The sequence below is a fragment of the Anser brachyrhynchus genome (assembly GCF_964034855.1).
Source record: "Anser brachyrhynchus genome assembly, chromosome: 3".
Classification (NCBI taxonomy): domain Eukaryota; kingdom Metazoa; phylum Chordata; class Aves; order Anseriformes; family Anatidae; genus Anser; species Anser brachyrhynchus.
The window spans coordinates 77477779-77501730 of NC_137696.1; the positions used below are offsets into that span (position 1 = coordinate 77477779).

The following is a 23952-nucleotide window of genomic DNA, read 5'->3' on the forward strand; positions in this document are numbered from 1 at the left end:
GCTGTACTTGCTCTAAGATTCCCAAGAAATTACAAAATAATGTAAATGAGTGTTTTCAGATCTTTATCTCCCTTTGTCCCCACTGCTCTGAGGAGCAGAGAAGCATGGGACCAGGCTGTCCTTGACCAGCTACTACCCTTGACTGTGGCCAACAGGCTGAGAAACAGAGTCAGCAAAAACAGATGGAGGAAGGATATTGCAAAACACCGGTGAAATCCTTCCCTTAGGGATTTTGGGTTTTAGGAGCTGGGCAGATGGTGGGGCAGGAGAGGAGGAGAGTGTGCCGACCTCTCCACTTCTGCTCTACATGAAGGCAGGCTTGCCCGGAGAAAGTCTGTGTTGTGCAAATGCCTGTCGGGCAGAGTTTACACCGAGTGTGAGAGGCTACGGGCAGTTTTGGGGGCACTCATGTAAAAAGGTAGGCTGCTCTGCTTCTGTTCTGCTTGGCAAAGCCCTGGTGGGGTTTGCTTACGTGTTGCCTTTGCCAAAGCCACAGTCAGGGACGTGACGGGGAGGGAAGAGCAAAACTTGGCTGCAGGGAGAGCAGGCAAACAGCCAAGCACGTAGGACATGGAGGAGGAAGAGCAGGCAGCGAGAGGCTGGATTGAGCCTACCTGAGTGCTCCCCAACACCACTGCAGTACCAGGGTACCTGTGGCACCTCTGCAAAACCGTGGGACCTATGGCATCTCTGCAATGTCGGGGTACCCACGGCATCTTCTGCAATGTTGGGGTGTCGGCATCTTTGCAGTGTTGGGGTACCCACAGCATCTCTGCAATGTCGGGTTCCCCACGGTATCTCTGCAATGTTGGGGTGTCAGTATCTCTGCAATGTCAGGGTACCCACGGTATCTCTGCAATGTTGGTGTGTCAGCATCTCTGCAATGTTGGGGTGCCCAGCTGAGCTCAGGAGCAATCCCTGGGTGCTCCCACCCCTCATCCATTCTTGGGGGCCTTCAGCCTGGGCAAGTACCATTGCCATTCCTCCAGGTCCCCTGGCCACCCTCAGCAGCCCCATCCATCACTGCTCTTTCTGGTGGCCTGCTGGGGACACAAGGCACGCAGGGAGGTGTCAGCAGGAGTCCCCAGGGGCTGGGATTTTTCCCTGAGGCTTGGTGGCACTCCACTGCAAGTCAGAGAGGTCAGGTAGGGAGACAAAATCTCCATGTACAGCTTCTGTTGCAATACAGAAACTGTGCAAGGCATGCTTGCTAGCTATGAAAAATTATTCAGGGAGAAGGTTTCTCTCTTGTGAAATGTAACTCCTGATACTCCTGCAGGAACAACCCTCATCCTCACTAGTGTTGCCACTGTGCAGATTTCCATTGCTCTCTTTGACTTTCTTACAGACTTTTTTAGAAGCATCTCCAAGCCACTCTCAAGCAATGCTGTCCTGGCTGCTTTCCCTAAAATGCACAGATTCAGTTAGGGGAAAAGAAACCCCTAAACCCAACCCCAGCTCACAGCATCGATGCAAATGTTTAAGGCTTTGTTGGAGTTTATCGTATATAATTTTCCTCATCTAGAGGCAATTTTTATACTCACAGTATCTATATATGTATTATTATCCTTTAATGAACTGTTCAGAGGCATTATTGACACATGACGTTGTGAAACTTAGCAGATCTTCCTTTTAAGTATTTAATCCCCACATGCATAAAAGCAGAGAAGTTAATGCTTGCCCGACCATTTCACTTCTCTATTTCCAACATCATTCCCCAATGCCTGCAGAATTACTACAGATAAGAAAGAATAATTCCTCAGTTAAATAAATGTACCTACATTTCTTGTAAGAAAGGAGGAAAAATCAGATATTTTCATATTGCCTGTAAGAAATTTTACCAGTGCAGGAGCAGGCTAAATTTGGACCAGTGTCCGACAGCTGAAAAGCATTTATTTGAGAACTGGTTCCCTTGTTGTAGACAAGATGAATACGAAAGCAATCTCTGAACATGAAGCCCCCCACCCACAGTTCTTCACACAACTGCAGGTTGAACGGTGTAAGCTGCAGAACAAGTCTGTGCAGAGGCACTTCTTTAGGTACAAATTTAGCTAGCCACAGGCCCTCGGTGCCCTCTGCATGAAACTGATCTGTTTCCTGCTGTCCGTTCACAAACATCTCGTTAGGACAATTAGTGGTGATAAACAGAACTCGGAGGGCTGACGTTCTCCCCTTTCAAAACTTCTGGCTCGGATTTATACAAACCACCATTTCAGTCACACAAACCCACAAAAACCCACATTTGTTTGCGGTGAATGCAGTTTTACTGGGGAAAAGGAACAAAACCCTGCAGCCAGCCAACTTATTGGTCTTTTATTGTTGTTTTCAGGGAGTGATCTAAGCGTGACTGGGGAACAGGCTCTTCAGAAGCCGTGCACGTCACAGATTGCACAAGGCGTGGAAAGCACGACAGTGTCATCACCACACCTCTATTTTTTTAAAGGCACTTCCTTCTTCTTTTAGGTTGGGTCCAGTTATTCACCTGGCCCTGTATGAGGAAGAAGTGAATCCTTCTCCTCCTTTAAAGTGTGCAATGAAATTTTGCTCAGGGATTTTCCACCAGATCAATATTTTCTCAGTAAAACGTGACACATCTCTTTTTTTGCAGCTTCAGCTGTGGAGGGAAGGCTGTGTATACACTGATGAAACTATACGGCTTCCCAGATTCCTCTGAGACCAGACTTGAGGGGATCACAGCATCACCGGAGGGCTGAGGTGGGCAGGGATCTCTGGAGGCCGCCTGCTCCATCCCCTGCTCAAGCAGGGACACCCAGAGCTGCTCACCCGGGACCATGTCCAGAGGGCTTTTAAGGATCTCCAAGGAGGAGACCCCACAGCCTCTCTGGGCAACCTGTGCCTGTGCTCCGTCACCCACACAGTGAAGAAGTGCCTCCTGGTGCTCAGAGGGAATTTCCTGTGTCCCTGTTTGTGCCCATTGCCTGTTTGCTTTTGTTGTTTGCTCTGGGTTTTCTCCCAGGACCTGAGCCACAACCCCTCAAAATACCAATGCAAGGGCGAAGGAGAAAAAGACCGACTTATTGTGGTTTGGAAGGAACTACTCTAGCTTAAGGAGTACGTAAGAGAAGTTGTAGACAAAACAGCAACAACAGTAAGACCCCTTTTCCAAGACTTTTTTCCAAGTGCGTGCTCTGGGCAGGGCAGCCAGATAGGATCTGTGGCACCATAAATCAAATCACTGCAAAGCAAGAAGAGAAATGGATTGTGAAACAGACTGTAAAATAAACATCTAATGTAAACATCGAAAATGTGGTGGTTTGTTTTTTCTGTCTGGGAGCCCAAGTCCAGTCCAAGTTACTGGCTGGCTGTGCTGCTTCTTTCTCCAGCCCTGGGTTTTCTGATAAGCAATTGCTCACCCAAAGTCGCCTCTCCTGCTCCACCATGCCTTCCCCATCCCAGCCCTGTCCTTTTGGTCGGTGGGGCTTTCCCACTCACAGTGTCTTCTGATCCAGGCCATCCTGCCTGCCAGGAGGGCTAACACATGTCCTCAGCAAGAGAAGGTGGCTGTCTCTGAAGCAACCCTCACCTGCTGTGGGAATAGCTGCCTTTTCACCTGAACTTCTGCTTCTGACCCTTCACCATGAAGAAGAAACCTACAGGGCAGGGGATCTTCTCCACACTTTGAGTCTCACCAGAAACAGGAGTAGATGACTTCTGTTTGTGGCAAGACGTGTATGGAGAATGAATCAGGACAACGTGCAGCTTCTCTGTGGGGAAAGGGAGACACTAGAAAGCAGGAGGAAACCAAACACCCCCAGGCTGCTCAGCAGGCAGCTGGGTCATGTCAATACCTCTCTGGGGTCCAGGGCAAACCCTGGCTCATGTGTCAACACACTGGGACAACGTTGCTCAATGCCTGCTATGCTCAGCCCAGGGGAAGAGATAACGATTTGCTACTGTACATAGAGACCTCTGCCTCAGGTAGGAAAGGGCAGAAGCCTCTTCACTTTTTTTTTTTTTTTTTTGGCTTGGTTTGTTTCTAAAGCTTTTAACTCTTTGAGGGAAGTCATAGAGTGTAAGGTTAGAAGGGACCTCAGGATCCAGCGTACCTCCAGTTCTGAGGCAAGACCAAGGAAAATCCAGGCAAATGTTTGTCTCCCAAAAACACTCTTAATGAAGAAGAGTCCACACCTCTAGGAAAGGTGTTAACTACCCACCTAACTAGGAGAACATAAGCTACATTTGCTGCAAATGAAACACAGTTATATGTCCTCTCCTTAGTGAGCAGGAAGGTTTTTTTTCAGTCATCTACTAAATAAAGGGAAGCTTGTGTCCCCTCTCAACCTGTTCTAACATACGACTGGCCTTTTCTCATAGGTACCCATCTTTTCTGTCTCCACTCGTTATTTCTCTTCAGAGTGGCTCCAGTACCCAGGGCTGCTACAACACCGCAGCAGTAGCTTGGGCAATTTCTAGCTCATTAGTGCCCACAACACCTTTTTTTCCGTGTGGCTGTTAGTGCCCCTCTTGGTATACATGTAGCTGATTTCCCCTTCCTTAGCATAGTGCTGTACACTTTTGTCTACAGCATTTCATCTTGTTGATGTTTCTCTCCCCATTCCTCGAGCTCACTTTGAGCTTGCTGAGGCAAGGGTTCTGGAAATGCCTTGCAGCATGGTGTCTCCTGCAGTCTTTGCAAGTGTATATCCTGTCCCGACAGCCCAAGCCACCACTAAAAATTGCTGAAGAGAAGTGGGACAGGGCCAGAGGTTCTCTGAAATGCCTGTGATTCAAGGAGGGAGATACTCATCACTCCTCTGTGAGACCATGCTTGTGTGATGAGTGTACACCCACCCAGGGGAATGCTTCTCCGACAATGTAGAACGAAGCCTTCTCCCAGGGTTTATGTGGGGACATCTGGCAGCACCCCCTGTTCTGCGTGTAGGCCCTGCTTAGGGTGTGCAGCACGTGTCCTGAAGCGGCCAGGCCAGCGACACACCAGCAGACAGAGGCTGTGGCCAGCTTTTGGGTTTCCAGGCCCCCCATGGCCATGGGAATCCAGCTGGGTGGAGGAGGCCTCATGGGGACATGTGTGGCAGGAGATTAGGCCCACGGGAGGAGGACGGCATGGGTGGGAGGGGAGATAACATGCAGTGTCCTGCTTTGGAAATTCACGTGTGAAAGCTGACAGCTGTTGAAGTGTCTCGGTGGAGAACTGTTTTCCACCTCCAAGACATGGCCAAAAACCCTCCCTGTGGGATATGACAGGGAAGTCCCCATAGGAAAGGGATTTACAGCTGATGGCAGTTTCCAAACAGAAGAGCTGACATCCCTCAGTGCCCTGCTGAATAGGGAGGAGGAGATGCTGCTGAAGATACCTGATTTCATTTGGGGGAAGCTATCTACCTTCCCTACTCAGATCACACTTTCAACTTCAGCCACAGCTTGACCTCATGTCAAGGTCCATGCATGAGCACTGTGTGAGGAAGCTGAGCACACGCAGTACGGGCACCAGGAGCTATGCTTCCAGAGAAGCTTTGGTCACCGAATACCATGCCATGAGCAGGATTCAGGGATCCCCAGGGTTTGTAACGAGGCCGCCATCGGCTGTGGCAGCTGCTGTGCTGAACACAGACGCCTGCAGTGGGGTGTGGGCGGCCGTACACTTTGTGTGTGCAGCATGGCCCCGGCCTTGGGTGCACAAAGTTTGGGAGTAAAGTGCTTAAAGGCCGACAGGGCACTTGAGCAGTTTGGTGTAACGAGGGTTTCAGATGAGAGGGGTCAGAAGAATGAAATTTTACTTTACTGATTTCTGAATGAATCTTCTTTGTTTGGTCCCTTCACCTTTACTACCCTTGAACAGCTCCATCCTTGGCACATAAGTGATGTGCGAGACAAGGCTAGACCAAAAAGAAGTGTGCGTGTGTGCACAGATATGTTAGACAACTCACCTTTAGCTGGTCTTTCCTCAACCATGAGCTCACCCAGTCTGCCTGTATGATAAATCTGACCTTCAGGTTTGTCTTGAAATGCTGAACACGCCTCTACGGAGGACTGTCAATTACAGTGGAAATGGAACAGATAAGATTTTTGTTCACTTACAGATGAAGTGATCAGCATGAAACATTCAAAGTCTCTTAACCTTCAAGAGAAGTTAGCAGATTTTTGACTGGCTCAAATAAAGAGAACCAGAGGTTGCCAACTTTATTTAAAGGATTACAGACCAGGGTCACAAATGCCAGCACTGCCAGAGGGCCGGCGGCATGGTGTTATTCTGGGCTGCATCTAGGCTGCACAAAGGTACTTTACAACATCCATTTCTCACAGAAAGGCCCAGCAGAGCATGAACAAAGAGACACTTTTAAAAGGCGAGAGGCATTCATTTTTCCCATTCCTTTGGCTGTAGAGGCTCGCTCTGAAGCAGTGTGCTCTTGTCGGTTTGAGCAGCCATACCTGGTAAGAGGGCCACAAACCATTTTCACTCATGCTCAGCTCCACATCTCCTGACCTTAGCAGACCTTTGAATACAGCCAACAGTTTATATTGGCTGCAGATTTGCTATTCTGTGCAAAGTAACACTTACAGTTTAGCATATATTTAAAAAAGGTGGCTGGCGTATCTGGACCAGCAAACTCTGTCTTTAGACTCAGACATAGTTTGTAGCAGCAAAAAAGACTGCTTCTTGCCAGCATAGCTGGAATGAAGTGAGTTGTACTGGCAAACAGCTCCTGCCAGCCAACTGTGTCTATGCTGGGATTCTTGCTTGTATAAAAACATCATTAAAAATAATCATACCCATAACTGACATTACTGTGCCCACAAACATTTTAATATCTGGCCTTAGAAAACCAGAGAATGTAAAAAAAGTCAGAGGAAAAAAAATCTATTCAAAGAAAGACTTCTGGAGATCAGAGGTTAGGAAGACCATTTCTGACAGCAGTGGGAAACATGGGTGACTTCACACGTGGATCGAAGAATGCTTGAAGGGCACAAAGGAGTGTTTCAGGTGCCCCCACGGCAACATATGACTTAAAGGATTGCATTTTATTGGGCCTTTTCCATGCATTGCTTTATTTGAGATGCCTGTCTTCCTCACATCTCTTGCAATTTTCTCTGCATGTACAAAAAAGTCCACTATTAAGCATATTCCATGACGCAGGCCATGTGGGACTCATGCATTTGTGAAGGAGAACCAAACTGCGAGAGACTCTTGCTAACAGCAACATCGTGTCATCTCCCCTAAGGCCCTTTCTCAGAAAGGGAACAAAGCTTTAGCAAGGTAAGGTGAAGAAACTTCAGAAAAGCAAAGATATTCAGGCACTTTCAGAGTTTGGAAACACAGCAGCAAAATCTCAGCCAGGTCCCCCAGGGCCCAGCAATTCAGGGCACTTTCTGTCGATGAATTATCACCTTTGTGTCCTCTAGTGAAAAACAGAGTGAAATGAAACAGGGTGAAATTACCTTAAAATGCTAGCTGCAGATGAGTTGGAGAAAAGGGAGGGAGGCTTTGTGTCTGCCTGTATTAGCTGCTCTAGGGCAACTTCCCCAAAACTGCTGCAGTAAGCCAATTTGCACTGACCCTTTGGTGAAGACAAGGCAATCCTGCCTTACCCTGACTGCAGAGCAACCACAACTCAGTTACAAAGCGAGGACACTCGTATATCCACACCTGACCTTCCCCCGTCCTACCTTGTTTTAGCTGGCGTCCCAGATGCAGAAGCTTCAAAGCAGACACGTGAAGGTAGCTGCCTTCCTCAGGAGGAGGCTGGGATACCTCCTAGCTCTGAAGGATGCTGTAATTTTAAAACCACTCAGGCACAGTAGAGTTTTGACTTAAATTGTGGCTTTTCCATAGGAGTCTACCAGGCTGAGTGACAGTGCATAGCAGAAACTTCTATATAAATGAGACAGCATTGCTATAAATTTTTCTTAATGGATGCACACTGAGGCTGATAACCCAGTTTGATATTGCAAGTATGACTCTCAAGAGTAGTGCAAATGACAATGGGCTTCATTTAATGAATAAAAGGATTACTTTTTTTAAAAAAAATAGCATTTTATGTCTTACAAATTGCTTCTAAGTACTGACTTTTCTCCAGGACATTCATCCATAAACTAGTTACGGTGTACAAGCCTGGATAGCCTTAAAATAGAGGAGCCTATAGAGGTTTAAAATAAAGTGCTGGTAAAATATGCTCTTTTTTTTTTTGACTGAAAAAACAAATGCAACATGAGAGGCTGCATAGATATAACACCTCTTGTTCGTAGTGGAGGCTTGGAAAGGCTGGACCTTGGTCTCCTGGATGGGAGGGTGCCAAGAGCAGCAGCCTCTGCTGCTCCCCAGGAAGGACCTCTGAGGTGGCCTGGCTGGTCAGGGCCCCCAGAGCTGGTCCTACAGTGGCAGCCCTGGGTTCAGGCTCCCTTTCGCCCTCTCCCACCACCAGTAGTGCTGCCTGGTGTGCTGGGGTGACTCATGCCACAGGACAGCACGGTCAGACACAGACAAGGGGATGCCCAAGTTGCACGCCCGTGGTAGATGGCCTCAGGTTTTGCTAGAGCCTCCAGCCCATGAAGACCACACAGCCTTGTCCTATGGAGGCCAAGGTCCCCCGTATAGGAAGTGCTGCTTTAAAATAACTTTTCCCTCTGGGGGTGGAAGCATAAAAAGTTGTTCTCTAGGTCGTTGTCCATTAGGAACTACACGAAGCTGTAAGGAAACATGGCAACGAAGGGCCTCTGGGGGCCCTGCTCCTCCCATGCAGGCCTGCGTCTGACCTATGCACCAAAGGAGGCCAAGTCCTCAAAGGAGCTTGTCCTGCAGCCGTGGGCTCCCCGTGTCCCCATCCTGCTGAGTGGAGGGAATGGTTTGTTTGAGAGCTCCCATCCCTCATCTGCATGCTCAGCCCTTCGTGGGAAAGGCAGAATTTGGGAATGAATTTCCTTGCACTTTGAGCACAACCAAAATTTTAAGGTGTCCCCTAGAAAAGAGGGAGAGTTCAAGAGGGAAGCACCTGATCTGGCTCATTTTCATTTTGGAAGCTGAAAAGACTTCTATGAGATGACTTCTATTTTTATTATTTTTCCCCCCATTTCATTAGGTGTCATTCACAGGATATAGATATCGTTAAACCTGCACGTCATTTAGGCCAATTGCTACTTCTGAATTGAGACATTTTATCTTGTTTTCCAGATTAAATCTTTTCCTTGGTATGTCATCAAAGCATCAAATAATACAAACAGGAGACGCTTTGTTCTATAAGGTAAATGTTGTGGCACATGCAAAACTACGGGTGTCATTAGTATGAAAAGAAAATCCAAGTGCAAAAAGAAAAAAAAATCCAGAACAAAGTTTCAGAATTTTACCAGACAATTGCAAAGTTTTCTAAAGATTTAAATAACAGTAAGAGAAATGCACTTAACTCTTTTTTTTTCTTCTAATGGAATTTTCTGTTTCATTTTTACATGATAATAGCATTTTCATAAAAAAAAAATTAAAAAAAGAAAAAAAAGAAAGAAGAAAAAAGAAAAAAATGCCACAGGCAGAGCGAGTGGGAAAAAAGCTATGTGGGCTGGGTAGGGCAAACAGAGAAGTGATGAGGCACCGCAGAAGTCGCCAGTAGTGGGATGACTGTGTGTGCCAGGTGGAGATATCTGCTTCATCTGGCTTGGCTCCGCTTGGCCCTAGAAGTCCTCCTTTTGAAAAGCGAGATATCAGTCACCACGACTGCATCAGAAGAAAAGAGGCAGACTCCCAGATTTGCTTATCTCAAGCTTCTTGAAAGCACCCCTAACTTCCTTGGCAGCAGTAGCCAAACAATAGCTGTAAAACGTTGTTTTCCCTGGTCTGGTCTAACTAGCGACTCAGCACATGCGGTGGGGAGCTCCCAGAATAGCTCAGGGTTGCCTCACCAGTCTCGGCAGCAGCTCGAAAGGCCTTTTGTCTTCTGGGACTTGGAGAACTCTAAGATGTTTGGGCTTATTTTGAAAGTATTCTGAAAGATAAAGATGATATATTTCAAGGCCGGGTGAACCGCAGGTCGCCGTGAAGACATTGCACAACACAACCAAGTAGGCTTAGCGCAGAACTTTTATGGGATTCGATCGGCTCAAAGTTGCTGCTGCCCCGACCTAAATTTGGGTTGAAGCTGAGGCCCCTCCACGTTGGCACCTCACCGGGCTGAGGGCTCTCATTGATTGTCCCAAATACCCGGGGGGCAATGCCAAGGAGGAGGAGGATCAGAGCTGGAGGAGCCCCTGGAAAACTCAGCAAAATAGATCTATTTTCTGGGAGATAATACACAATTCATCCCAGTAAACGGTTATTTTCTGACCGTATCTTATAATACTTCAAGCTATCCTTATCCAGGCTGCTTTTGTGCTGCAGCACTTCACAGCAAGCTCCCCGCGAGCCTTGCACGGACAAGGCAGCCGTCGCACCCCCAGCACCATCGTAACCCCTCCCTGCTGCACGAAAAGGCTCCTCTTTTCTTGGAACCGTCGTTTGCTTTGGAAAAGCGACTCCAGAAAACATACATCTGCGGCTTCCCGTCAGGGCGGGAGAGCAACTTCTGCCGACGCGTCTCATGTTTCTCAGCACGCTCTCCTGTGCCTCGGCCAGAGCCGTCGACACAACTTTCTGCTGAGTCAGGCTGCTGGTTTTCTTATCCCAAATCCCAAATGGGTGGTTTCAAGTACTCCAGACATTTTTCAAACACAGTTTGAAAGCCAGCCAAGCCCAGGGGGATGCAGCTCTTCTGGCTGGGTTACAGTCGGGCTGGTTTTCTCCCGGGAAGCTCGAGCTGGGCTGCAGCAGCGGGGTGCAACGTTGGAAGGATTTTCTCCGTCAGTCGAGTGAGCAGGGTCTGGTGTCACCACCCTCACCCGGCACCCTCGCTGCTCTGCTGCCCTTCAGCCCTTCGCAGAGGGGCACCGAGCCTGCTCGCCCACCCAGCGCCCTGGGGAAACGGTCCCCTTGCGCAGCACCTGGGACGGGTGGTTTTGTTAACTCCGTGTTGCATGCTGCTTACAGACAAAGGGACATGAAGTCATGGGCAACCCTCCTGGAGATGCCTCTGCAGAGCCACAGGACCTTGTGCAGCCCTGTGCCTGGTGGCCCCTGCCACCGCCGGTGTCCCTTCCCAGCCCCTTCTCCAGGTTCCAGATGCCCAGGACAACAAAACAGAGCGAAGGCGATTGTGCAATGTAGAGATCCATTATGCTTTATTTACATGCGTCACCATCTCTTTTACAAACTAGATTACAATTTAAAATGGAATACACAAGGCAATATCTACTAACACCAAGTGGAGTAAGCACTGCGTCTCTACTTCGTCTGGAACGGGGCAGGATTTGCTCCAAAACAAACTTCCTTCCAATCTCTGTGTAGTAAGGTAGTATATTCATCCAGGGCAGCATCTTTTTTTTTTTTTTTTTTTTAACTTTTAATTATTATTATTTTATAAAATCCTCAGTAAGACTGCAACATGAGAGTGTCTGCTTTCAAATGAAAGTACAAGATAGCCCAAATGAAAAGTATAAACTGTTCAGCTCTTCGGTATGTAAAGACGGCCATGCGCGCTAAGGCTGTGGATTTCATATTCTTCCAATTTACATGGCTTGAAACAAAAACAGATAAAACAGTTTTACAGATACTGTATACATATTTTTTTCCAATCATGCAACTTTTTTTAAAAAAAGTTAAACATGTGAAGCCAAATGTACAATCCATTTTTCCAACCCATAGTAACGAAATGTATCTGGTCCCCCTTCGCATCTGTTGGCAATTCCTAATGTATATCGTGTACTAAAAACAATTACAGGACACTGATTGCCAAGCAATGACATCATTCGAGAGAAATACATGACCTAAAAGGTTAACTTTTTGAAGCAGTGGCACAAAGATTTCTGGAGTTAAGCTGTGGCCAACTATCCAATTGTTCTCATGAGAAAGAAAAAAATTACAAAATTATTAAATAAACCCCCAGAACTGTGACTAGGAAACTGCATTAAATGCCACCTTAGACTTTCTGTTTAGACAGAGTGTTTAAATGGCTCCTGTGTAATCTTCTGGGCCGTTATCTGTTTTATGTGGTTTCAGAAGGAAAACTATGCGGGGGAATGTTCCAAAACTCAAAAGTTTTCAAAAGGTATTTTCTCCAAATTAGCAATTTTAATCTGTATTTTGACACCTAGACAAGTGACCCTTTGAATTCATTAAGATGCATTTATTTGCTCGGCACCTCTGGAGACGAGGGCGAATTTTAGGCACCTCAGCATGCAGACGGGGTAGCGCGTGGGGCAGCAGGCACCTCTGCTCAGTCTGAGGAGCGACAGCCCCGTGACACCATGTCCAAGCCCCAGACTTCGTGATGCCTGACATGAGGCACTTCAGTTTGAAAATTTTGGCCACTAAAACGAGCAGCAGAAACCAAACCAAGCTGAAGAGGTTGTCCAAGGCCATCCCTCTTCAGCGGGTGCTGGGATAGTCTCCAAGGCAGGGGCGCGATGTGTCCTAGACATGCCAATGGAAATGCTCCCCTTGACACTGCTGGGAGGTAGACTCAGCCTTCCAGCTGCTGATGCTTTTAATTTTTTAAGAAAATTTCTCTGCCATTGACTGGCTGTCTCTGAATCAATCGTTTTTTCCACCATTTATGAACAGTGACCACATTTTTCTCTCTCATTTATGCCGGTGTGAGCTAGCTCCACTGAACTCAACGCAGTGCGGCGGCCTTGGCGGAGCGGAAATCGGCCTGGGTTGTTTCAGACTAAGGGGCCTTCCCTTGCATTTGACCAGAACTGCAGCCGTACCAAGAAACAGAATTGAATGATGGGTTTTTGTCACGTCGGCTGTGCCACCATGTCATTACTGGTGCTGCCAGCGACCTGGTGGTGGCCTCTGGGCAGACACCTGGGTCTCACCAGGGACATCACCTGTGCAGGGGCCATGCCGAGTCCCAGGGAGCTGCCGAGGGAGCTCTGCCTGTGGCCGAATCCACGGGGCATGGGGAGAAGCCCAGCCCAGGGCTGCAGCCACGGGGCAGCCTTGGGAAGGACCACCGGAGGACAGGCCTTCGGCGTGCACTCACATTTTGGGGTGTACCAGGAAGCTGACGGCTAACGCTGCAGGCTCAGAGCAGAAGCTCAAGGAGAAGCTCTCGACTGACTGATAAGAGGTGCCTGCAGCTGGACTCTGATAAGCGAGGTGACCCCAGGCCTGGTGACCGCTGTGCCATGCCAGCACCCCGGCAGCTGGTACCTACCCACCTCCTCGAATGCGGAGATGGGCAGTGAGCATCAGCTACCTCCCGCGAATGTAATCACCTCGCCCCCATGCTGACAAATAGACCACCTTAGTGTGAAAAGAAAAGAGAAGTTTCCCTTTTTTTAAAAAAAAAAATGAGAATGGTAAACCCTTGGCTGCTTGGAAGAGTTGATATGCTACGGGGCGACGATAACCACAACTGCACAGAGTTTACACAGTCATAACCGCGGGATGAAACCAAGAGGGGCGCCTGCACGAGAACAGCGTGAGCGTGAGGGGGGCTACGATACGGAACAAAACTTCCATCACACGGGGAGCTGTTATTTCACCAACGTCACCTCAGGGACCTGGGAAGTGAGGAGCGAGGGAGGGCCCACGAGCGCTGGCGTGGGTGTGCATGACTGTGCGTGTGCGTGTGCGGTGGCAGTGGCGCGAGGGAGTCACTCCACATTGCATGGTACACGGACCGGTGGCAGCTCATGCACTGAAACTTTGGGTTAAAATGCTAGTTGGTTTTCCTAACATCCATGCATAATGATCCATTTCTGTACATAATAAAATATATTTATATATTTATATGCATAATGCCTTTATGCAAAGAAAAAAAAAACAAAACGTCATATATCGCTTTGGAGAATTATGTATACACTGTCCTATTCAGAACGTCTTCATACCAAGTTCTTATGTACCATTGGTGTTTTCCCCTCTTTTTTTGTATCCCTCCCCCCCAGATACTAATAAAAAGTAATCAAACTTTCCAGATTATAGAGAGGATCTATACAGCACCATACCTTTTATTCATTATTATTAATTATTATTCATTTTACAAAAGAAAATCTTAAGAAGCAAAATATATAAAACTGCCTTGTCTTTCAGTGTCATTTATCCTGTTACAATCTATGCTCGTATGAAAAGCCATTTGTACGATATTGTCACCTTGCCATTCCCTCTCCTGCTTCTTCTTCCACAATGGGTTAGACACGACGAGAAGGAAAAAAATCATCAAGGACATGTCCAAAAAAAAAAAGGAAAAAAAAAAAGGATCACTGATGCAATAACACACACTGCAATAACCTGTGCCTGAACGCCCGGCGTCGCCGCTGCGAGTGACTTGCTGATGCCCGTTCGCTCCCCTTTCCTGCGAAGCAGCGTGTTTCCTTTAATTTTCGCTTCTGCAGACTGATCCCTACAGGTGGTTACGCTCAACACATCTGGCAGCGAAGGGCAGCTCAGCCTAAAACTTTTAACTAACGTATAGCAGGCAGGGAGCCTGCTCTGGTGGGCAGCGAGCGGGGTCCTGCGGCCAAGGAGGCGGGGGCAGCGGCACCCGCGGTCAGTCCGTCCTGTCCTCGCCAGCACCAGCCGGGAGGTTTCCCTCGCCGGTTTTCCCTCGCTTCGCAATCAGCCCTGGCTCGATGCTTACGGAACACGGGGGCGTACCATGAAGTTTAAGGAAAGAATAAGAAAGAAAAGAAACAAACCAACCCAACGGGCAAACAGACCACACGAAATCGCATCCCTCTGGAATTCGGTCGGTCGGTTGGCGTAATGGATGCTGTATATTCGGAAAGCCCTGGCATCTGAGCCATGGTGGTGGGTTATGATCGTTTCCTCGAGCGTAAGCAGTGTTTCAGATTCCCCAGGGAGAGAAAGCAAAAATGGTCAAAAAATCTAAGGAAATCAAACTGGAGGTTGGGGGGGGGAGGAGGGTGGGCAGACAGGAAAAACCTCCAAAAAGAAAAGCCAACTTAAAACATCCCATAAACCATTAATATATTGAAACACCACATACTCATTGACAAGTAACTACTGTAAAGGCTACACAGTGTGTTCTCAACAGGATGGTGCTGAACATTGTCTCCACAGCAGGTGCTTGGCCATCCCAGAAAAGGAAGATTTTGCATACTTCAGAATGAGTTCAATTCCAAAAAAAAGTAAGAGAGAAAAAAAGAAAAAAGAGGATCTTCACTCAGGTATGGGGCCTATTAACAGTCTGCTTCGTTAGGAAAATAATGCAGGGTTCACAAAGGTCGTAAGCTGTAAACAGTATCACTGTCCACTTGCTGACAGCAGATTTGGCAAAGGGTTCTCTCTCTACATCTCGTGTCAGTTTGAGGGCCTGGAGAGGAAGAAAAAGAAAAGAATGAGATTGCTACATGTAGGAAAAAACAACCCACAAAACAACAACAAAAAGCCACCTGAGTAAACCTCCAAACCCAATGACAGTTTGCACTGATAAGCAATTTTGATTTGTTTGCATCCAGAAGCTTCGACATACAGCAAAGGATGAGTTAAACTGTTACCCCTCATGAAAATGCTTCTCTCTTGCCATGGTTTGAGTCCTTCTTTACAGGCTTAGCTGCTCCCGAGCATGAAGGAAAAGACCCTTCCTCGAAATAAAAGCAATAGCCAAGTGTATTTCACAGGAACCCAGTAGACTGTCTCCTCGTTAAGCATATCTCCAGGTGAAGCACAAAAGGATCCTTCAGCTCCTGGAGGAGATGTTCCACAATCACTCTGCCTCATCACCACCAAGAGGCTGGGCACATCTGCTGTCAGCGTTTGACACCGGGCACCAGCCCCGAACGGCGGCCGCAGGAGGCTGTTCGAAGGAGGCAGCACGGAACCACGGGTTTGCTAAGCCCTCCCTTCTCCTCCGCAGTACAGCACGCCATGACAGGCGGGCATGGCTGGGCTTTAAAAACGTGGTTAGGGCAGGGTTAGGGCAGGTAAATCACCACAAACACGGGAACATTTCAACATGCACAGGGGGGCAGGTTTCAAAGGTAAGCAGTGGCTTAAGGATACACTCCCAAGCAGGGTTTTGAAAAGTGTGTACATTTAAACACTCCCATGAAATCCTTCCACATCTTCAGCAGTCCTACTTGGCAGCCACCCCCAGTGCTTGGCACATAACCCCTCTTTAGGGTCTGGCTCAAGCGGCTTCTGAAACTGGGGCCGAGTCCCCACCACCACCCAGAGCCTTTTGAGGGCCTTCCCTGCCACGCATTATCAGTGGTTTTTTATACAGTGCAAGAACAAGGGGATTGCTGAAGCAATCCAAGTTGATTACAGGAATGTTTTTACTCTCTAAAATGCCTGGTATCAGCCACCTTCAGGAACGCGTAGGGGCACCGCTGGCCTGATCCGGCAGAGCAGCTCCTGCAAGGGAAATCACCCGACGGGGTATCGTCAGACGACTCCGTTACTGCCCAGACTATCCCGAGGATCCTCCTTTCTAAGGTGCCAGGCGCTGATCCTACGATAACATTTTGTTAAAATGACCTATTCTGATAATGCTAAATGATTGATGGGAATTTAATCATTTTGTCTGATGGTTATTAGAGCAACAGGGCGACAGCTGCTCCCCGCGCCATTAGGGGAGACCTTCATTCAGAGTGGCTTAGGGAGCAGACAGATTGTGCCTTTCACCCAAACAAAATTTGGCTTTAGCCTTAATTACGTGCGGGGTTTTGGGGTAGACTGTTTTACGAATAAAGGGATTTCCGACTGGATCAACATATTGATTTCTTCGTTTCCAAAGAGTAAATTAATGCTAGCCCTTTGCTAATGTGACTGTCTGGCAACGGCTCCGTTTGGTAAGCGTGTCCCCGTGGCCACAAGAAGGTCACCACAAGTTCCCCAGACAGGCCCAGTAACTCCCAGTATAACCAGTGGCCTGTCTGCAGAACAACCGAGCGCATCCCTTTGCAGGGAGGCTGGAAGCTGGTGGCTTCCCAAGGCCCAGGCTCCTCAGGAGGGAGGGCTTCAGCCTGGCCAGCCAGGCACGTCTCAGTCAGCACCCACGGGCTTAACCCGAGTGTGTGAGAAGTCCTGCTGGCTCCAAATGGAGCCATTAATTAAAAGGAAATAAGGACAGAAACTCCTGAGTAAGTACCAGAGCAGTGTTTAACATTTAAATTAAAAACTTATGTAAAATACAGTGCTACGGAACGAGGTGACAAAGGAAAAAAAATGGGGGACAGGTGATCACAAGCAGGATTTGTGTAAGTGGCACTGCCTCGTATTCCTTCCTGGGAGCACTGGTCCTCCAGACAGCGCAAACCTTCGTGAGACTGGGGCTTACCCAAGACAAACGCACGGAGGAGGTGAAAGCTGCTCATAGCAGAACCGAAACACGCTCGATTTTCACAGTTCTGTTTACGCAGACTTTGCAGATGGATTAAAAAATGGAAAGAAGTAGATCAAAGCCTTAACCCACATGCCTTTGAATTACCCCGCTGCAGTCCGTAACAGACCCACACACTCTCACTTTCTGTCTGACCACAAAAAGCCTCCGTCAACCCTGAGTTAGGTGCCTGCTAGTTCACAGCACTGAAAACCATGCCAAGCAGGGAAGCAAACACTCCGGCTACATCTTCGTGTAGCAATGGTTCTCCACCACAACTGGCTCCAGGACCTCCAGCTGCCTCCTGAGTCACCACCAGGTTTTCTCCCGTTCCCCGCGGCATTTGGGAAAGCTGCGTGTCTGCAGGGGAATCTCCTCGGGTGAGGCAGGACCACGCTGTCCTCTGCGGGCACCAAGCAGCTCCCCAGGTAAGGTGCTGCAGTCCCCACTTCGTTCTGTTTTCTGGCCTTTATGTACTACTGGGGGCCTCTTTTTGGGGAAAAAAGTAACAGAGGCATGTGCATGGGAGTGACTGCAAAAATACATGGAACAGAGGCAACGGGTAGGTACAAGAAAAAGGAAATCTAGCAGGGCTGGTGGGTTAGAGATCAGTGCTCAAAAGCAGTGCCATGGCAGCAGCTGGGAGGTTGCCATGGCTAACTTACTGCAGCAAACCCATTCCCCTGGCTCTTACCTGCAGCACAGCCTCGTTCCCCGAGGCTGGGGGAAACTCCCAGGCAGAGGAAGGGCATCCTTTGCCTACACTTCCTAAGCCACTCTCTGGCAAATTCACTTCTCCCTTAAAAAGCTCCTCAGCTCCTCTGCCAAACCTGAAGCCCATTTTCAATCATCAGAGAAAGGAAAGGAATTTCAGACTTTCTCCTGAAGTGTTTTAGACTTTCTTTGCTCAGTCTCTTCTTAGACTTTCTAAGAAAATGAAAATTTTCTTCTGAAGTGTAGTCACCACAACTGAGATGACACCTGGGCTCTGCGACACGCAGAGGCAGTTCCACCCTGGTGTTTTGACCCCTTGGGCACAGGCGGCTTGGACAAGACACATCTGCTGGACATCAGAAGAAGCCATAGTACTATACCAAACTATAACTTATGCAACCACACATGCATGTGGTTGGTGAAAATGACAACTTTAAAACAGAAACAGAAAAAGCATTAAATTAGGGGTAGTTCGGGATGAACTCTTGCTTCATCACTTCCCACAGACATTCGAACCCTAGATGTTAAATCTGTTTATCCTATTTGGTGGAAGAGAAAAGCAAAGACTTCTGTATTCCTTCTGTCCTTTCCTATGCTCTCCCATCCTCTACCTTGCTACTGTCCTCCTATAAATGCTACTCTTGCCTTAATGCATGGCTTAATGCTGTGATATCCCTCCCCGCAATAACATTTCCTCACCTCTGTCTCACACCACAGTGCATCTCCACCACTTAAGGGGAAAGTGGTCTGCCAAGCCCCATGCCAGCTTATGCTCTATCAGACAAGCTCTGAAGCCTCATCTGCTCCGTGCTGCTTTCTCCCTTTGGTTCCTACTGTGGCACTGGAAATTTCTTCAGGTTACGAAGGCGACGCACTGATTCTCCCCAAGAGAAAGGCACAGGTGATTCCCACTGGTGGTACGTTTATCAGTAAGTCAACATCACCACCAGCACACACAGCGATTTGCAAAAAGAAAGGGGATGTGATCCTTTCCTTGATCGTAGTACTTGACACTGCACCATCAACATGCAGCTCTTCTGCAAAGCAGCCTACCGAGGACCTGCTGATTTGGCTGGAAACCCTGCTGAGTGGATATTGCATCTTGAAAAATATCACCACCCAAAGGTCTGTAAGACAAGAGTCTTCCCTGGGTACCCCTCAGTACGACTCCCCAGAGACGGGAAATCCCAATAATGCCTTTTACAAGTAACAATCCACAGACTGTAAAATGGAAACATTTGGAAGGAAACTCGTGTCCTTTAGTGACAGATGTGTATTTGTTCCAATGCCTCTGGCCCTTGCTTCTTCCACTGCCACCAGCAGTATGGCTTCTCCTCTAACATGGGGGTAGGCTCAAATGCAGCATGTGCTTAGGTATGCTTACAGCCTTTTCGTTGTTTAAGGTAATATTCTGCCATAGGTTTTCACAGTTCAACACTAAAAAATACAAAATACTTGCTAGAACTGAACAAGGAAAATAACTGTTGTGGCCTTCTGCAATGACAAAGTTGCAGCATGAGATTTTTCACAGAACCACAGAATGGTTTGGGTTGGAAGGGGTCTAAAACACCATCTAGTCCCACCCTCCCTGCCACGGACAGGGACACCTCCCACCAGACCACGTTGCCCAAAGACCCCGTCCAGCCTGGCCTTGAACACTTCCAGGGATGGGGCACCCACAGCTTCTCTGGGCAAGAGCAGAATAAAAATCAGAAATGCTGATGCCATGGCAGGTAAGTCACTGTGGTCCCATACAGGCCTAGCATATGCTGCACTAGAGTGGCACCGTGCCAAAATGCAACGAGGTCAGGATGCAAAGTCCAAGGGAAAGAAGAGAGCTGGCAGCTTAATGGGCTTTCTTACAAGGGCCTGAACTTTCAGGCATGTTGCAACTTCACTTTTTCTCTTTGAACTGTACTCAGAAAAAATGATTTTTTTTTCTGGTTCAGACTCAGAGGCAGAGAACAAGGGGAAAAGAATGGAAAGAGGAAGAGAGCAGCAGAGAACTAGGACATATGGGAGCTAAAAATTTGCTGTGCTGGTACTTGCACAGGCACGTAAAGCACGAAAGTGTATCCTTTCCTTCTGTGGCTGCTGTTTCTCTCCAAAACAAGCTGCAAACCATAGCAGACAACCGAATACTTTGGAAGTAAATGTACCCGAAGATGTCAGATCATTCTCCCTGTGTTAGCTCTGCAACAAAAGGCTTACCCAGGACCTCAGCAAGGTGCCACAACTATTGGCATGCATGCTTTTCTGATAAACCTTCCTCCACCTCCTTTCTCCTTGCAGAGGCCCGTGCTGTTTGTCGTATCTGTAATACCACTGCTGCTTGTTTCTGCACAACAACCAACCTGCAGCATCACAGAAGTTCACAACTTTGCCAAAAGCCGGGCCTTTCTTTTCACTTCCCTGCACAGAATAAGCCTCTGTGAAGATTTAAACCAGACTGCAATGTGAGGAGATGAGCAAAAAATGACGTTAGCCCTATTGATCTCAGCACTTACTCATCTAAATCTACATTTATCTTGCCACGCACTTTATAGTTTGTCTGTAGGACAACAGGGGAAAAACAGAAGAAGGAGAAGATTTTTTCTCTTCTATTTTTCTGAAGAACACATATTGAATGTAATCTAATCATTAATACATTGCCATCTCTTTTATGCATGTGAACAGGTTGAAAAATAAATGTTGAACTTTCACAACTGTTTATGAAGCTTTTGAAGAACTACTCTTCACAGAATCACACAGAATCATAGAGAAGTCTAGGCTGGAGGGGACTTCTGAACATCATCTGGATCAATCTTCTTCTGAAGCTTAGGTTAGATTACTCAAAGCCTTGTCACGGCAAGCCTGGAAAACTTCCAGCAAGAGAAGGTCCACCACTCCTCTGGACAGCTGACTTCACACTCAATGGTGGCCGAGGTCCCTTCTACCCATTTTACATACAAAAAGGAGACACCTAGAGAAATTGGCCCACCCCTGCTCACACACTTAAAAGGAAAAACAGATTGGGGTTTTCCTTATGTATTGGGACCTGATACTAAACCACCCAATCCACAGGAAATTCTGCACTTGTTTGCAAGAAGAGCAGGCTCGTACAGACGACACTGCATATGTTACTGTGTTGTTGCCCATACAAAAAGACCATATGTTGTGACACTTGTTTTTACACCTACAGAGATGCCAGTGTGCAGCTACGTTGGCTTTCCAGCACAAGCACTGCTGACATCCAATTGCTTTTGAGAACCACTACATCTGGCTGGGTTCAATCCCCTGCCCTGGACAACTGAGAAGGGTTTAGATACGAGGCACCATCTCCCTGTAATGTCTCCAGGCTTCTTTACAATTTCATGGTAAATTTTATCCCCTGCCTTTTCTTCAGGGGCCTGAGGAGGTGTGTGGAAACCATATCAGTTATGGATAACACTGCCACTGATTGAGAGACATCAGCACCTTTCAGGCAGGATGCTGCTGGACAGTTAACTGTACAGAAGAAGAACACCAAAATGCTTGCAAAATGTAACTTCTAAAAGGGGTAGAGTACATCAGCTGAATAACAGGCCCATGGGAGCAGTGGCAAAGAGACCTCTGCTGAGGATGAGAAAAGAATGGATAACTACTATACCTGTGCAAATACAGAGAAGGATTTTGCTTATGCCTTTGAATCTGGAGAACAAATGTTGCTTTCCAAACTGGAGAGTAAAGGGTACCTACCTGACTGGAAACATCGTGAATTACGCATTTTACAGTGCCATGGAAACCTGCTATGTACTCTTTTTCTGAATGTCCTCACAGACTGTCTCTTTTTCTCTGCCAAGCGCAGGCCAATAATGCTCACATGGATCACTGAAAAGGATTTCCACCAAGCTGATGTAAGGCAGAACCTCCTCTACCATGACTTAGAAGTGTTGGGAGGAGGCAAGAGAGCCAAGGCCCTTCCTCTAAACCAGATCTTCCCTACACTTGTACGAAATATGTTACCTGTGGAAGCTGAGAGAAGCAGTTTGCAAAACGAGGCAGTGCAGGGAAGAAAAACGGGCAAGGCACTCAGCTCAGATGAAAAAGTGCATGAACACATGCTATTCTCCACGGCACCCTCTGGGAAGTATCCTTTTTTCCCTGGAGCAACTGCAGACAGCCACGGCTACACAGCGGCTCTGTTAGCTGAGCCGCGTCCCCGTCCGCTTACTGCTCAACAGATGTCTGCTCCGCCAGACTCCAGCAACGGTCGCCCTGTGTGGTAATCTGAGTGGAAAAGCTGATTAAACAGCTCCACAAACCGGACTGGAGCTGAGTGGTCCTGCCACCCAACTGCTGGTACCTGATTTCATGGGGCCAGTGTCCCCACGTGCCACGTGGACACTCAATCGGGGGCAACGCTGCTGTGACCATCCTGCTGGAGACTCTCGCTCTCCACCTCCAGCACCAGGAGCCCAGAGGGAGGCTGTGCGAGCATCTGTGTCCCTCACCCTCCTTCTGCAGGCCAGGAGAAAAAGCCCGGCTATTTACTCACAGCACTGCTCAGCTGCATGCACTCGGCTGCCCACGCCATACCTGTGCCCTTTGGCTGTCATGAACCTAAGACTCAAGCCTCTCCGGCTGTCAGTTCATCACTGCGGCTGAGCACTGAATTGCCATGAAAGAAGATCCTGACCTTTCCTCAGCTGCATGATGCTATGTTTCTAAAAAAAAATCTCTTATTATGCACTTCTTCAAGAAAATATGCTTTTTAGGGGGGTATTTAAAAGCCCAGATGAAAAGACAGAAATAAAAAAACAAACCACCTGTAACCAACCCAGCGATCGGGCAAGAGCACGACTTGGGACAAACGCAGATCTGCAGCTCTAAACGATCATATAACGGCTCATTCACATGAAAAGACATTTGCAAAGACTCATTCTCTAATAAAACCCAAGTGCTGCTGATACAGGGAGGAAAGCACTGGGGAGACCAGTTGATGCGGGCTGTTCTAAAAATACCAGTTTGTGCTGTCATCTGGTGAGAGTATGTCATCCTGTAATCTTGGCATCTGCAGGGACAGCAAGTTTCTGCCTAATTATTGCTGCTGAATCACATGACAAAGCATGAGGCACTAAAATATATATATATATATCACAAAAACAGAACACCCAAACCACAGGATCAGACCACTATCTTGGCTTCTGCTGCCGACGGCTCACAACACAAGCCTGCGGACAGAACGCTGGCTTTGATGGACCTTTTCCCTCGGTTAATAACCCTAAAACAAAAAACTTAGATTTAAATAAATAAATAGCCCAAGCTCTTCCAGAAGGAGCGAGGGGATCCATGACGTTCCTGTGCCGGCTCCTGCTGCCTTCACCCCCGCTGCGGAGAGGCCCCGCGAGCACCCTCCTGACTCACCCGGCCCAGCCCGGGGAGGAGCAGCCGCATCTGCTGCTGCTTCCCGTCGACACGGGGCTGTGACAAGGACTTTCTGGAGCCGAGCTGGGGACAGTGGCCGCCTGCAACACCACAGCAGGGACCGAGGCCCAGCCGTGCCCGGGGCGGCAGCAGCAGAGGCTGCAGCTTCTCCACAAGCATAGGACAGGCCCCTGGGGAGCCTGCTCGGGGCAGGCCCTCCCTGGAGTTAATGGGATCCCTGTTCCCAGAGAAATACCAAGTTTTCCACACAGATATTTTTGCTCAAAGACTAAACTTGGCGCGCATGACGTTCAGCTAGTCACAAAACCACTTTTCAAAACTTGGGCTGGCTGAAACAACACTGAAACACGAAAAGCACGCCACCGCCTTAACCACTGACCTGTTAGAAACGGAGCAGAAGGATTTGCTCCTCTTGAATTTCCTTTGGATTTCTTAAAGGTAGCCGCACAGGAAACCTGTCAGCCCTGCCCGTGAGACCTCA

General features: G+C 47.9%; 1 protein-coding gene and 1 long non-coding RNA gene across 6 annotated transcripts in view; one reads left to right on the forward strand and one right to left on the reverse strand.

The window, feature by feature from the left end:
* Window positions 1–3607, forward strand: part of LOC308192902 — a 43442-nt gene extending 39835 nt beyond the window's left edge. For all 4 annotated transcript variants that reach the window (XR_013949195.1, XR_013949196.1, XR_013949197.1 and 1 more), the window contains one exon: window positions 2609–3607. This is a non-coding gene — a long non-coding RNA (uncharacterized lncRNA). The remainder of the gene's footprint in view (window positions 1–2608) is intronic.
* A 7544-nt stretch (window positions 3608–11151) lies between these two features.
* The window catches only part of FOXO3 (forkhead box O3), a 91399-nt gene continuing 78598 nt past the window's right edge, over window positions 11152–23952 (reverse strand). For both annotated transcript variants that reach the window (XM_080586907.1, XM_080586908.1), the window contains exon 3: window positions 11152–15341. The gene's annotated coding sequence lies outside the window, so the exon portion shown is untranslated. The remainder of the gene's footprint in view (window positions 15342–23952) is intronic.